At 36.8% G+C, this 13,389-nt stretch overlaps 1 non-coding gene across 1 annotated transcript; it reads left to right on the top strand.

The window, feature by feature from the left end:
• Nucleotides 1-3,209: 3,209 nt before the first annotated feature.
• On the top strand, nucleotides 3,210-3,297 carry TRNAS-GCU (transfer RNA serine (anticodon GCU)). The gene has a single exon. It is a non-coding gene; the product is annotated as a tRNA-Ser (tRNA).
• Nucleotides 3,298-13,389: the final 10,092 nt, after the last annotated feature.

Genomic DNA, 13,389 nt, shown 5'->3' with positions numbered 1-13,389 from the left:
TTGCCAAGGTTGTATGTCTTTTTTCAACCTACTCAAGTCCAAACCGTTGGGGCCCCTTAGAGGTTCTAACCATGGAGCACGAAGGTCCCAAAAACGCATAGTTTCCCCTCCAAAGATAACCTCCCCAGTTGGGGAACGCATTAGATATTTACCTAAACCTGTGGGTCCTTGAGCGGATCCCACATTAGCTCCAAGACGCTGGTCTCTAACTAGAAAAGTAAATGCTTGAGCTTGAGAAGCTTCTGGCCCGGTGGGTCCATAAAACTCACTCGGATAAGCTGTATTATTGAACCATACAAAACAACAAGCGATAAAACCAAAGACAGATAAAGCAGCTAAACTATAAGACAAGTAAGCTTCTCCAGACCATACAAATGCACGGCGAGCCCATGCGAAGGGTTTGGTTAAAATATGCCAAATTCCGCCAAATACACAAATAAAACCCAACCATACATGCCCACCAATTATATCTTCTAAATCATCTACACTAACAATCCACCCTTCTCCACCAAAAGGAGATTTTAGTAAATAACCAAATATAACACTGGGGCTAAGGGTCAAATTGGTAATTTTTCTTACATCTCCCCCCCCAGGGGCCCAGGTATCATATACACCGCCAAAATAAAGAGCCTTGAGTACTAGAAGAAAAGCACCTAGACCTAACAAAATTAAGTGAATACCCAAAATTGTAGTCATTTTATTTCTATCTTTCCAGACATAACCAAAGAATGGAAAAGATTCCTCAAGAGTCTCGGGTCCCAGAAGCGCGTGATAAATGCCACCGAAGCCTAAGACTGCGGAGGAAATTAGGTGAAGTACGCCAGATACAAAGTACGGAAAAGTATCTAGAACTTCCCCCCCTGGCCCTACTCCCCAACCTAGAGTAGCTAAGTGTGGAAGTAAAATCAACCCTTGTTCATACATGGGCTTTTCTGGTACGAAATGGGCCACTTCAAATAGGTTCATTGCTCCGGCCCAGAATACGATTAATCCGGCATGGGCTACATGAGCTCCAAGCAGTTTACCGGACAAATTGATAAGTCTGGCATTCCCAGCCCACCAAGCAAAGCCGGTGGTTTCTTGGTCACGACCAGCTAAAACGAAAGTTCCATTAAAGAGCGTTTCCACGTGGTAGAACCTCCTCAGGGAATATAAGATTTTCATGAGGCTGATCCTGAGCTGCCATCCACGCACGAATACCCTCGTTTAAAAGAATATTTTTGGTGTAGAAAGTCTCAAATTCAGGATCTTCCGCTGCACGGATTTCCTGGGAAACAAAGTCATAGGCACGTAAGTTCAGAGCCAAGCCAACTACGCCAATAGCACTCATCCATAAACCGGTGACGGGTACAAATAGCATAAAGAAATGTAACCAACGTTTATTGGAAAAAGCAACACCAAAGATTTGGGACCAAAAGCGGTTAGCAGTGACCATGGAATAAGTTTCTTCAGCTTGAGTTGGGTTAAAAGCACGGAAGGTATTTGCACCATCACCGTCCTCAAATAGAGTGTTTTCTACGGTCGCTCCATGAATAGCGCATAGCAGAGCCGCACCTAATACTCCGGCAACTCCCATCATATGAAATGGGTTCAACGTCCAATTATGAAATCCTTGGAAGAAAAGGATGAATCGAAATATCGCTGCTACGCCAAAACTCGGCGCAAAGAACCAACCAGATTGCCCCAGTGGATAAATAAGGAATACAGAAACAAAAACAGCAATTGGACCAGAGAATGAGATTGCATTATAAGGCCGCAATTGAACAGACCGAGCAAGTTCAAATTGGCGTAACATGAAACCTATTAGTGCAAAAGCCCCGTGGAGAGCTACAAAAGTCCATAGACCGCCTAATTGACACCAACGAGTAAAATCTCCTTGTGCTTCGGGCCCCCATAGTAGCAACAAAGAGTGTGCTAAACTATTGGCAGGGGTAGAAACTGCTGCGGTTAAGAAATTACAACCTTCCAAATAGGAACTAGCCAATCCATGGGTATACCAAGAAGTTACAAAAGTTGTCCCTGTAAACCAACCCCCTAAAGCGAAATAAGCACAAGGAAAGAGCAATAGGCCAGACCATCCTACAAAAACGAAACGGTCCCTTCGTAACCAGTCATCCATAGTATCAAATAGATCATTTTCTTCTTTAGGAATTCTACCAAGGGCTATAGTCATAGTGATCCTCCTATTCAATTACTTCAACCATTTCCGAGCACCTCATATCACTTTCCAAGGCATATGATAGTTTTATTATCTGTGGACGATTTCTTTGTCGTTCAATGCCCTTTTTCAATGGTCTCGAAGAGAGAAATTTCCCATTTTTATCTATGGAGTCACAGTCACAACCGAGGTCGTGGTAAATCCATGAATTTGATTCGATTTGTTTTTCTTATACTATTTGTTTTTCTTATACTATAGAAATAGAAATAAATTGTTTTTCTTATACTATAGAAAGAAATAAACCTTTGAATTCAGCATTATTCCAAGACTCCTATTTCAAAGTCTATCTTTTAAGGGAAAAATGAAAATAAAAGTAACCCTTCTTTTCCCATTCCCTCTCTATTGCATGGGTGGAAGAACTAAAATAGAGGATTCTGAAAAAAAAAATGGACCTTCGAAATCCAATTTTATGTGTAGCGCAAAGGAGTTGCGATTTCTTCTTATTCCTATAGAACATCTAGTAACAAGAATATGAAATCGTAAATAGCGAAAAATTCTTGTCTTGCGCGGTCTAAGTCTAAGGAAATAAAAAAAATTCGCTTATACAATTTCATCTACATCGAATTTATATATCAGAATAGCGGATAGAGGCATCATTAAAGGAGTCAGGTCTACTTACTTTATGCTTCTTTCCAATTTTATGGTGGATTTGATAAGAACCCTTTTTGCTTTCTTGATAAATAATCGACAAAAAAAGCGTTTTTTTTTATATAACCTGCTTGTTTTATTATAATTATAACAAGTCCTATATGGAAATGCCCGCTAAAGAGAAAATCTATTTGATTGTCTCTCGGCCAATATCGATTTTTAGAAAGAAAAAACAAGAATTTTCTTCTTTTTTTATTAACATTAAGAAAAAAGAATATAATTAAAATGGAATTGGCAATATAATTTTTATAGACTTTTGAAAGAAAAAAAGGGGGTTTTTTGCAACCGTTATTTCTTATTTCTTGCCTATATCATATCACGGAAACCTTTCGCTTTGGAACGTGGAGAGATGGCTGAGTGGACTAAAGCGGCGGATTGCTAATCCGTTGTACAATTTTTTTGTACCGAGGGTTCGAATCCCTCTCTTTCCGCTCCCTTGGATCATTTGGGACTTTCGAATTGGAAAGAATTCTGACCCCCGGATTTTCTCATAGATAAATGTACGAAACAAATCCAATAAGAAAAAAAAAAAACTGAATTTTTACTCCTCGCGTCCAGGATTCCGTCCTGGGTCATTAGATAAGAATCCAAAGATAAAGAGTGAAACAAAGAATATCACTACTGTATAAACAAAAAGTTTGAGAGTAAGCATTACATAATCTCCAAGATTTTTTTTTAAGGAATAGATTACCAGTTTTTCCTTACCACACGGATCCACTAGGATGGTTTTTTTTTTATACCTAAAAATGCAAAAAAGAATTCTTGAAAAAAATTGCAAGAATTCTTTTATAATAAGCACTCTTATCAATAGCAAAAATAGGGTTAGGTGGTTAGGTATTGTGTAGGTACCTTTAGGTACCTGCTCAACCTAGGTGCAGGGGAGTAGAAAGGCTGATCCAAATTTATTGCTGTAGCTACCCATTCAATGTAGAAGAATTTAAATTTTAGAATCGAAGGTTCATAATATAAAAATATAAAACTTCTCGGCTTTTACCCATTTTTAAATTTTTTTGGAATGAACACATCATTCAATTTGGCATACAGAGTACTAAAGATTTCATCGAAAACTTACAGCAGCTTGCCAAACAAAGGCTAATAGAAAAAAGAATAGAGGTATAACAGGCATAATATCCACGATTGGATTGAAAATAGCATAAGCTTCGGGTAATTTGGCAAAGAAAAAACTAGTAGGATAAAGAACAGAATTAAAACAGATACAGGTTAAACTAAGTATATTAGGCATAACAAGCATTTCATTCTTGTAGAGTAAATAATTGGATTTTTCTTGAGTTATTTTTTTAAGGGAAAGAAGGAAAAGGCAGATTCAAAATCTTTTTTCTTCGGACTTTCCCAAACACAAAATACCTCCTTGTATTTGCACTCTCAAATGAGAGTGGAATAAATTCGACTTTCATATAATATCTTAATAGAATTCCATGTAATGATCAATGCATTTTTTTGATTCTATATTATCCGCATGTGTAGAATACTAGCAAGAGAATATCCCTCCTTTTTTATGTAATTGAAATGGTATTGACGAATAACAAATAAACATACTAGTGTTTATTAGTGTCGCATAAAACCCGAAATGGGGCGTGGCCAAGTGGTAAGGCAGCGGGTTTTGGTCCCGTTACTCGGAGGTTCGAATCCTTCCGTCCCAGATTGTTTCTGATGAAACAAACGGTGAAATCATATAGTATTCCGTACGAGACAAAAGTTTATTAAAGAGAATAATGATATCTTATTCTTTCTCAGAAAACATAATAAAGTCTTAAGTCCAGTCAAATTGACTATCTTTATTTTCATGAAAAAATGGGATCTATCAAGCACATTCAGGATATGCCTCTACTATAAAATAAAATCACTTAGTCATATTTTTTTCTTCCTTTTGGTATTCGAGTTGAAGAAGTACGAGAATTCTATAACTACCAAAAACTTTCAATCTTTTCATTGGAATAGTTTATTTAGTTATTATAGTTAATTGTTTTTGGTACTGAAAAAATATATTACTACTAGAATTCTAATTCTAGTAATTAAATTAATTAAACTTTTTTGGAGGTTGATAGTTTATTTATTGAGGAAGAGTCAATCCTTCTTTTCTCACTTCAAGATTGATCATCTCGAGCCATCCGTTGAGGGTGGAAATTTAAGAATAAATAAGTTTTAAGCAAACTTGTTTAGTCGTCTTTTTCAAACTATGTTTCATTCATATGATAGAATTTTAATATGGGTTTAAATAAATTGGATCTTGGCGGAGGCTTCCCGGATAAATACTTACTTTCTTTTATCCATATTGCTCCATAGATAGCAAGTTTTAATTAGTATAAAAAAACTAAACCAATGACTATTCATGATTCCATCCATATTGGATCAATTCTCTATACCACTTTGCAATGAAAAGAGGAATGTTTGTTATGGTAAAACTTCGTTTAAAACGATGTGGTAGAAAGCAACGTGCGACTTGAAGGACATGATCGATTGTGGATTTTTCTATCCATCATTTTCCATAGTAATGAAAATGCTCTTGGCTCGACATAGCCTGTTCTATTCGTTCCGAACCAAATTTGCGCTGGGTTTAAGTAACATAGTACACGATGGAGCTCGAGAGGACAGAATTTTTTTTATCAAGGGAAAGAATCTAGGGTTAGTGAAAACTAATAAATTAGGCCAACTTTGTCAGTCTATCCTTAATATAGAAATAAATCGAAAGGTTAAAATAAGAATAAAGTCCAATAAAAGTATATCAGAATCAATCCCTCTTATTAGATTTCTATAGAAGAGATAAATGCTTTATCGAAGGAAATAAGAAAAAAGGGTATGTTGCTACTCTTTTGAAAGAAAAAAATAGGAATTCCCGAAGTAATGTCTAAACCCAAGGATTTCACAAATCAAAGATAAAGGATTCCAGAACAAGTAAACACAATTTTCAATTGTCTCAACAACAGAGTTGGATCAGAATAAGGAATAAAAGTCAATTCGTTCGAAATGAGACAAAGAAAAGAGTTTAAAGACGACTCAAAAATTTTGGAAGGATTTTGCCTTCGAAGTTTGTCAGGCAAAATTAGCCCACTTGAGTCATGAGTATAAATGAAATTTGTTTTTTCTGTAAGGAAATTAATGCACGTCATAGTCTAATTTCTATTATTATCGACAGAAATTCGAATCATTTTCTCGAGCCGTATGAGGAGAAAACCTCCTATACGTTTCTAGGGGGGGGCGTTGTTTATCTACATCTATCCCAATAAGCTGTCTATCGAATCGTTGCAATTGATGTTCGATCTCGAAGAGAAGGAAGAGATCTTCAAAAAGTAGGTTTTTATGATCCGATAAAGAATCAAACTTGTTTAAATGTTCCAGCTATTCTCTATTTCCTTGAAAAGGGTGCTCAACCAACAAGAACTGTTTATGATATTTTAAGGAAGGCGGAATTCTTTAAAGAAAAAGAAAGAACTTTGAGTTAATTGAAGAACTAAATGAATCAAAAAGTAGGATAGGAGAAGATTATTAGTATTCCTAGTTGTCTAATTATTTAGACACAATTTACCTCTTTTTTAATCCTATTTGGATTTATATTATATCGTGCCAATTCAACATAAGCCCCTATTTTATTTACTTTTTCTATCTAATTTGTTTTCTTACCATTGTATTTCCATTGACAAAGGTCTATTGAACAAATAGAATTTGTAGATAGATGGGTCTCTTTATCCTCACTCCATATTCAATTTTTCCGCCTACACTTCGCTCAAATGATAAGGGTGTTCCTCTTGCATGTATTCTCATACAATATAATATATATTTTTTTTTAATAAAAATCGCTAAAAATAAGGAGAATTTGGCCATCGTGATTAGGGTCGCTCTTTTTTTAACTTTACTTTAGTGGAATTTAACCGGACCTGTTCGTTTTGGCATTTGAGTGTTTTTCATGGTCGATAAAAAAATCTTTTGATGTCTTGCTAGTTCAATGTTTTGACAGAAGCGCGCGGTGTAATTCCATTGATTTTTGGATTTCGATCGTATCTAAGATCCTTTTTTTATCTGGGTTGCTAACTCAATGGTAGAGTACTCGGCTTTTAAGTGCGACTATGATCTTTTACACATTTGGATGAAACAACAAATTCGTCCAGACTCTTGGTAGAGTCTAGAAGACCACGACTGATCCTCAAAGGTAATGAATGGAAAAAATAGCATGTCGTAATAAAATCAATCTTTTTTGAATGGAATCCAAAATTACGATTTTCTGGGTCTAATGAATAAATGGATAGAGCCTGGCTCCAATTCTGGTAAAATAAAAAGCAACGAGCTGAACTTCCTAATTGGAATGATTCCCCGCTCTAATTAGACGTTAAAAATAGATTAGTGCCGGATGCGGGGAAAGGTTGGGTTTTCCTATGAGTGGACCCTTTATTTTTTCTTTTTTTTTTAGAAATCCTAATTATTCTTGATTATGGATTGAATAAGGGATGTTATGGATTGAATGTGTAAAAGAAGCAGTATATTGATAAAGAGGCTGTATTCCAAAGTCAAAAGAGCGATTGGCCTGCAAAAATAAAAAACTTGTTCTGTTCTTTTTTTTTAATTAGAACAAACATAAACTAATTGGGTAGAAAAGGAGCAGAAAAAGATCTGTGGATTAGACTCCCTTTCTTTCCAGGGTTTGTATTAAAAATGCAACACCCTGTTCTGACCATATTGCACTATGTATCATCATTCGATAAACCGAGAAATGCTTCTTCTCTCTGATTCAAGTAGAAATACAAATGGAAAAATTCGAAGGGTATTCAGAAAAACATAAATCTCGTCAACAATACTTTGTCTACCCACTTCTCTTTCAGGAATATATTTATGCATTTGCCCACCATTATGGATTAAATGGTTCTGAACCTGTGGAAATAGTTGTTAGTTGTAATAACAAGAAATTTAGTTCACTACTTGTGAAACGTTTAATTATTCGAATGTATCAGCAGAATTTTTTGGATAACTCGGTTAATCATCCTAACCAAGATCGATTATTGGATTACAAAAATTATTTTTATTCTGAGTTTTATTCTCAGATTCTATCTGAAGGGTTTGCGATCGTTGTGGAAATCCCATTCTCGCTACGGGAATTATTTTGTCCGAAAGAAAAAGAAATACCAAAGTTTCAGAATTTACGCTCTATTCATTCAATATTTCCCTTTTTAGAAGACAAATTTTTGCATTTGGATTATCTATCACATATAGAAATACCCTATCCTATCCATTTGGAAATCCTGGTTCAACTCCTTCAATACCGTATCCAAGATGTTCCATCTTTGCATTTATTGCGATTCTTTCTCAACTATTATTCGAATTGGAATAGTTTTATTACTTCAATGAAATCCATTTTTTATTTTCAAAAAGAAAATAAAAGACTGTTTCGATTCCTATATAACTCTTATGTATCAGAATATGAATTTTTTTTGTTGTTTCTTCGTAAACAATCTTCTTGCTTACCATTAGCATCTTCTGGAACTTTTCTGGAACGAATCCACTTTTCTAGGAAGATGGAACATTTTGGGATAATGTACCCTGGTTTTTCTCGGAAAACCCTATGGTTCTTTATGGATCCTCTTATGCATTATGTTCGATATCAAGGAAAGGCAATTCTTGCATCAAAAGGCACTTTTTTTTTGAAGAAGAAATGGAAATGCTACCTTATCAATTTCTGGCAATATTATTTCTGTTTTTGGACTCAGCCGCGAAGAATCCATATAAACCAATTAGCAAACTCTTGCTTCGATTTTATGGGGTACCTTTCAAGTGTACCAAAAAGTTCTTTGTTAGTAAGGAATCAAATGCTGGAGAAGTCATTTCTAATAGATACTCGAATGAAAAAATTCGATACCATAGTCCCCGCTACTCTCCTCATAGGATACTTATCAAAAGCTCAATTTTGTACTGGATCGGGGCATCCTATTAGTAAACCCATTTGGACAGATTTATCAGATTGGGATATTCTTGATCGATTTGGTCGGATATGTAGAAATCTTTTTCATTATCATAGTGGATCTTCGAAAAAACGGACTTTGTATCGACTAAAGTATATACTTCGACTTTCATGCGCTAGAACTTTAGCTCGGAAACATAAAAGCACGGTACGAACTTTTATGCAACGATTGGGTTCGGCATTTTTAGAAGAATTTTTTATGGAAGAAGAGCAAGTTTTTTCTTTGATGTTCACCAAAACAACTCTTTTTTCTTTCTGTGGATCACACACTGAGCGTATTTGGTATTTGGATATTATACGTATCAATGACCTGGTCAACCCTCTTAATTAATCATTAGACGAAATTAAGAAACAGGAAAGGGTTGATAAATGATCAAGAAAAAACTTTTCTATTTTTCATTCTGAAATGTTCTTTTTATTATAATAAAGAGTAGGTGAATCAAGTTACTAATTAAAAAAATTAGTAGAACTTCCTCTTTGGAATAGAAATTGGCTATTTCTACATAGGGAAAGTCGTGTGCAATGAAAAATGCAAGCACGATTTGGGGAGGGATTTTTCTCTATTGTAACAAGGAAGAATTATCTACTCCATCCGACTAGTTCCGGGTTCGAGTCCCGGGCAACCCATATAGAAAAGACTCATCAAAGTTAAAAACTTTGACTCACTTCATTTACAAATACAAAATTATTGGTTTGGTTAATTTAGTTATATGGATAGCTAATCTTTGGGCTGACTTGGTTGACATTGGTATATAGTCTATGTTATACTGTTAAATAACAAGCCTTCTATTATCTATATTCTAGTTAATACGTGTGCTTGGGAGTCCTTGCAATTTGAATAAACCAAGATCTTACCATGACTGCAATTTTAGAGAGACGCGAAAGTACAAGCCTGTGGGGTCGCTTCTGCAACTGGATAACTAGCACTGAAAATCGTCTTTACATCGGATGGTTCGGTGTTTTGATGATCCCTACCTTATTGACCGCAACTTCTGTATTTATTATCGCCTTCATCGCTGCCCCTCCAGTAGATATTGATGGTATTCGTGAGCCTGTTTCTGGTTCTTTACTTTATGGAAACAATATTATCTCTGGTGCTATTATCCCTACTTCTGCGGCGATCGGATTGCACTTTTACCCAATTTGGGAAGCTGCATCTGTTGATGAGTGGTTATACAATGGTGGTCCTTATGAGCTAATTGTTCTACACTTCTTACTTGGTGTAGCTTGTTATATGGGTCGTGAGTGGGAACTTAGTTTCCGTCTGGGTATGCGTCCTTGGATTGCTGTTGCATATTCAGCTCCTGTTGCAGCTGCTACTGCTGTTTTCTTGATTTACCCTATTGGTCAAGGAAGCTTTTCTGATGGTATGCCTTTAGGAATCTCTGGTACTTTCAACTTTATGATTGTATTCCAGGCAGAGCACAACATCCTTATGCATCCATTCCACATGTTAGGTGTAGCTGGTGTATTCGGCGGTTCCCTATTCAGTGCTATGCATGGTTCCTTGGTAACCTCTAGTTTGATCAGGGAAACTACTGAAAATGAATCTGCTAATGAGGGTTACAAATTTGGTCAAGAGGAAGAAACTTATAATATTGTGGCTGCTCATGGTTATTTTGGCCGATTAATCTTCCAATATGCTAGTTTCAACAACTCTCGTTCTTTACACTTCTTCTTGGCTGCTTGGCCTGTAGTAGGAATCTGGTTCACTGCTTTAGGTATTAGTACTATGGCTTTCAACCTAAATGGTTTCAATTTCAACCAATCTGTAGTTGATAGTCAAGGTCGCGTTATTAATACTTGGGCTGATATCATCAACCGTGCTAACCTTGGTATGGAAGTAATGCACGAACGTAATGCTCACAACTTCCCTCTAGACTTAGCTGCTGTTGAAGTTCCATCTATTAATGGATAAGGTTTTTCTGCTAACATATAAGAATTTTTGAAGAAAGAAAAGACAGAAATACCCAATATCTTGTTCTAGCAAGATATTGGGTATTTCTGTCTTTATTTTGAATCTTTTTTTTCTTCTTAATCTTTCTATTCAGAATTCAGTTAACGACGAGATTTAGTATCCTTTCTTGCATTTTCATAACTCGTGAAATGCCGAGTAGGCACGAATTCCCCCAATTTGCGACCTACCATAGGATTTGTTATGTAAATAGGTATATGTTCCTTTCCATTATGAATCGCGATTGTATGGCCAACCATTGTGGGTAGAATGCTAGATGCCCGGGACCACGTTACTATTGTTTCTTTCTCTCCTCCTTCATATTGACCTTTTCTATCTTTGCCAATAAATGATGAGCTACAAAAGGATTCGTTTTTTTTCGTGTCACAGCTGATTACTCCTTTTTTCCTTTTTAAAGAGTGGCATTCTATGTCCAATATCTCGATCGAAGTACGGAGGTCAGAATAAATAGAATAATGATCAATGGAAAAAAGCAAAAAATCCTTTAGCTGGATAAGGGGCGGATGTAGCCAAGTGGATCAAGGCAGTGGATTGTGAATCCACCATGCGCGGGTTCAATTCCCGTCGTTCGCCCATCGCATTATTGCAAATTCCAAAAATGCAATTTTCCATATTCCTAGTTACGTATTTACTTACGGCGACGAAGAATAAAACTATCGCTATATTTTTTCCTTTTCCTAGTTCTTCTTCCAAGCGCAGGATAACCCCAAGGGGTTGTGGGTTTTTTTCTACCAATGGGAGCTTTCCCTTCACCGCCCCCATGGGGGTGGTCCACAGGGTTCATAACTACCCCTCTTACTACGGGGCGTTTACCTAGCCAACACTTAGATCCGGCTCTACCCAAACTTTTTTGGTTCACCCCAACATTACCCACTTGTCCGACTGTTGCTAAGCAGTTTTGGGATACTAAACGGACCTCCCCAGATGGTAATCTTAAAGTGGCCGATTTACCCTCTTTTGCAATGAGTTTCGCTACAGCACCTGCTGCTCTAGCTAATTGCCCACCCCTTCCACGTGTGATTTCTATGTTATGCATGGCCGTGCCTAAGGGCATATCGGTTGAAGTAGATTCTTCTTTTCTCTCAAAAAACCCCTTCCCAAACTGTACAAGCTTCTTCCAAAGCATACGGCTTTCTAGATGTATATGACGATCTCTAGACAGATGGATCTTATATGAATCATATGATGAAGTACCACATGAGTGGATATATAGGAAAGGAATCCAAATCTGCCGAATCGCTCATGTTATGATCTTCTACATCCTAGGTCTCTGCGTTCCGTCATCTGGCTTATGTTCTTCATGTAGCATTCAGATCGAATGACTCTATGAAATTACGTCGATACTTCCACATATTATGGGTAACGTAGGAGACATCCCTATTTTCCCCCGGGGGTCTTAATTACCACTGCTTAGCTTTCAATTTGCCTCTGACCATCAAATTAAATGTGAATAACCCGTCCTCCTCTCTTTGAAACAAGGGGCGCTTCCGGTTCTGTGCGTGCTTCAAACAATTTTGTCTTCTCCATATTACCATATCTCTAGAGCCAATAATTTTCTATGAGGAACTACTGAACTCAATCACTTGCTGCCGTTACTCAACAGTTTTCTGTTGAGGTCTATCCCGTAGAGGTAGTCAAATTGGATCAGTGATCGATTTCTAGGTTTCGTCGTAAACCTAATTGGTTACTTCCAATTACGTAAATCAATAGTTCAAACCGCACTCAAAGGTAGGGCATTTCCCATTGATATAGGAACTTTTGTACCAGAAACAATAGTATCTCCAATTATAGCCCCTCTGGGATGTAAAATATATCTCTTCTCACCATCCCCATAGTGTATGAGACAAATGTATGCATTTCGATTAGGGTCGTATTCTATGGTTACGATTCTACCAGATATGTCTTTTTGATTCCGTCGAAAATCTATTTTACGGTATAGGCGCTTATGACCTCCCCCTCTATGCCTTGCGGTAATGATTCCTCTGGAATTACGACCTTTACCACAACGGTGCCGTCCATGGATCAAATTATTTCGTGGATTGGATTTCACTTGCCTGTCTACGGTTCCCTTGCGTGTGCTCGGGATAGGTGTTTTGTATAAATGTTTCGCCGTATTATTAAGTATTCTCCTTTAGTTTTTTTCTCTATCTAGAAGTGGAATAGAATAACCCGGTTGAAGGGTAATGATCATACGTCTGTAATGCATTGTATGGCCCAGAATAGGTCCTATTCTTCTACCTTTTCCAGGTAGTCGATGGCTATTCACAGCTACCACCTTAACACCAAAGAAGAGTTCGACCCAATGCTTTATTTCTGTCTTAGTGAATCCCGATTCGACATTAAAAGTATATTGATTCTTTCCCAATAAACGAAGACTTTTTTCTGTAAATACTGCGTATTTGATTCCATCCATAAATCGACTTTCCCTCCTATGCTCTGAGTTCCAGTATCGATAAGAATTCGAGTTCTTATTGTTCTTATGTTATGGTATGAATATACCATACCAATTCGTTATGTATGGATGATGGATGAGATTCCATGGATAGAGAGCCAGTTCCAATAGACTTATGGAATGTTCCCGTT

This window comes from Aegilops tauschii, unplaced genomic scaffold (assembly GCF_002575655.3).
Source record: "Aegilops tauschii subsp. strangulata cultivar AL8/78 unplaced genomic scaffold, Aet v6.0 ptg000936l_obj, whole genome shotgun sequence".
In the NCBI taxonomy this organism is placed as follows: Eukaryota; Viridiplantae; Streptophyta; class Magnoliopsida; order Poales; family Poaceae; genus Aegilops; species Aegilops tauschii.
The sequence above is the reverse complement of the archived record's forward strand: the minus strand, read 5'-3'. Positions and strand labels throughout refer to the sequence as shown.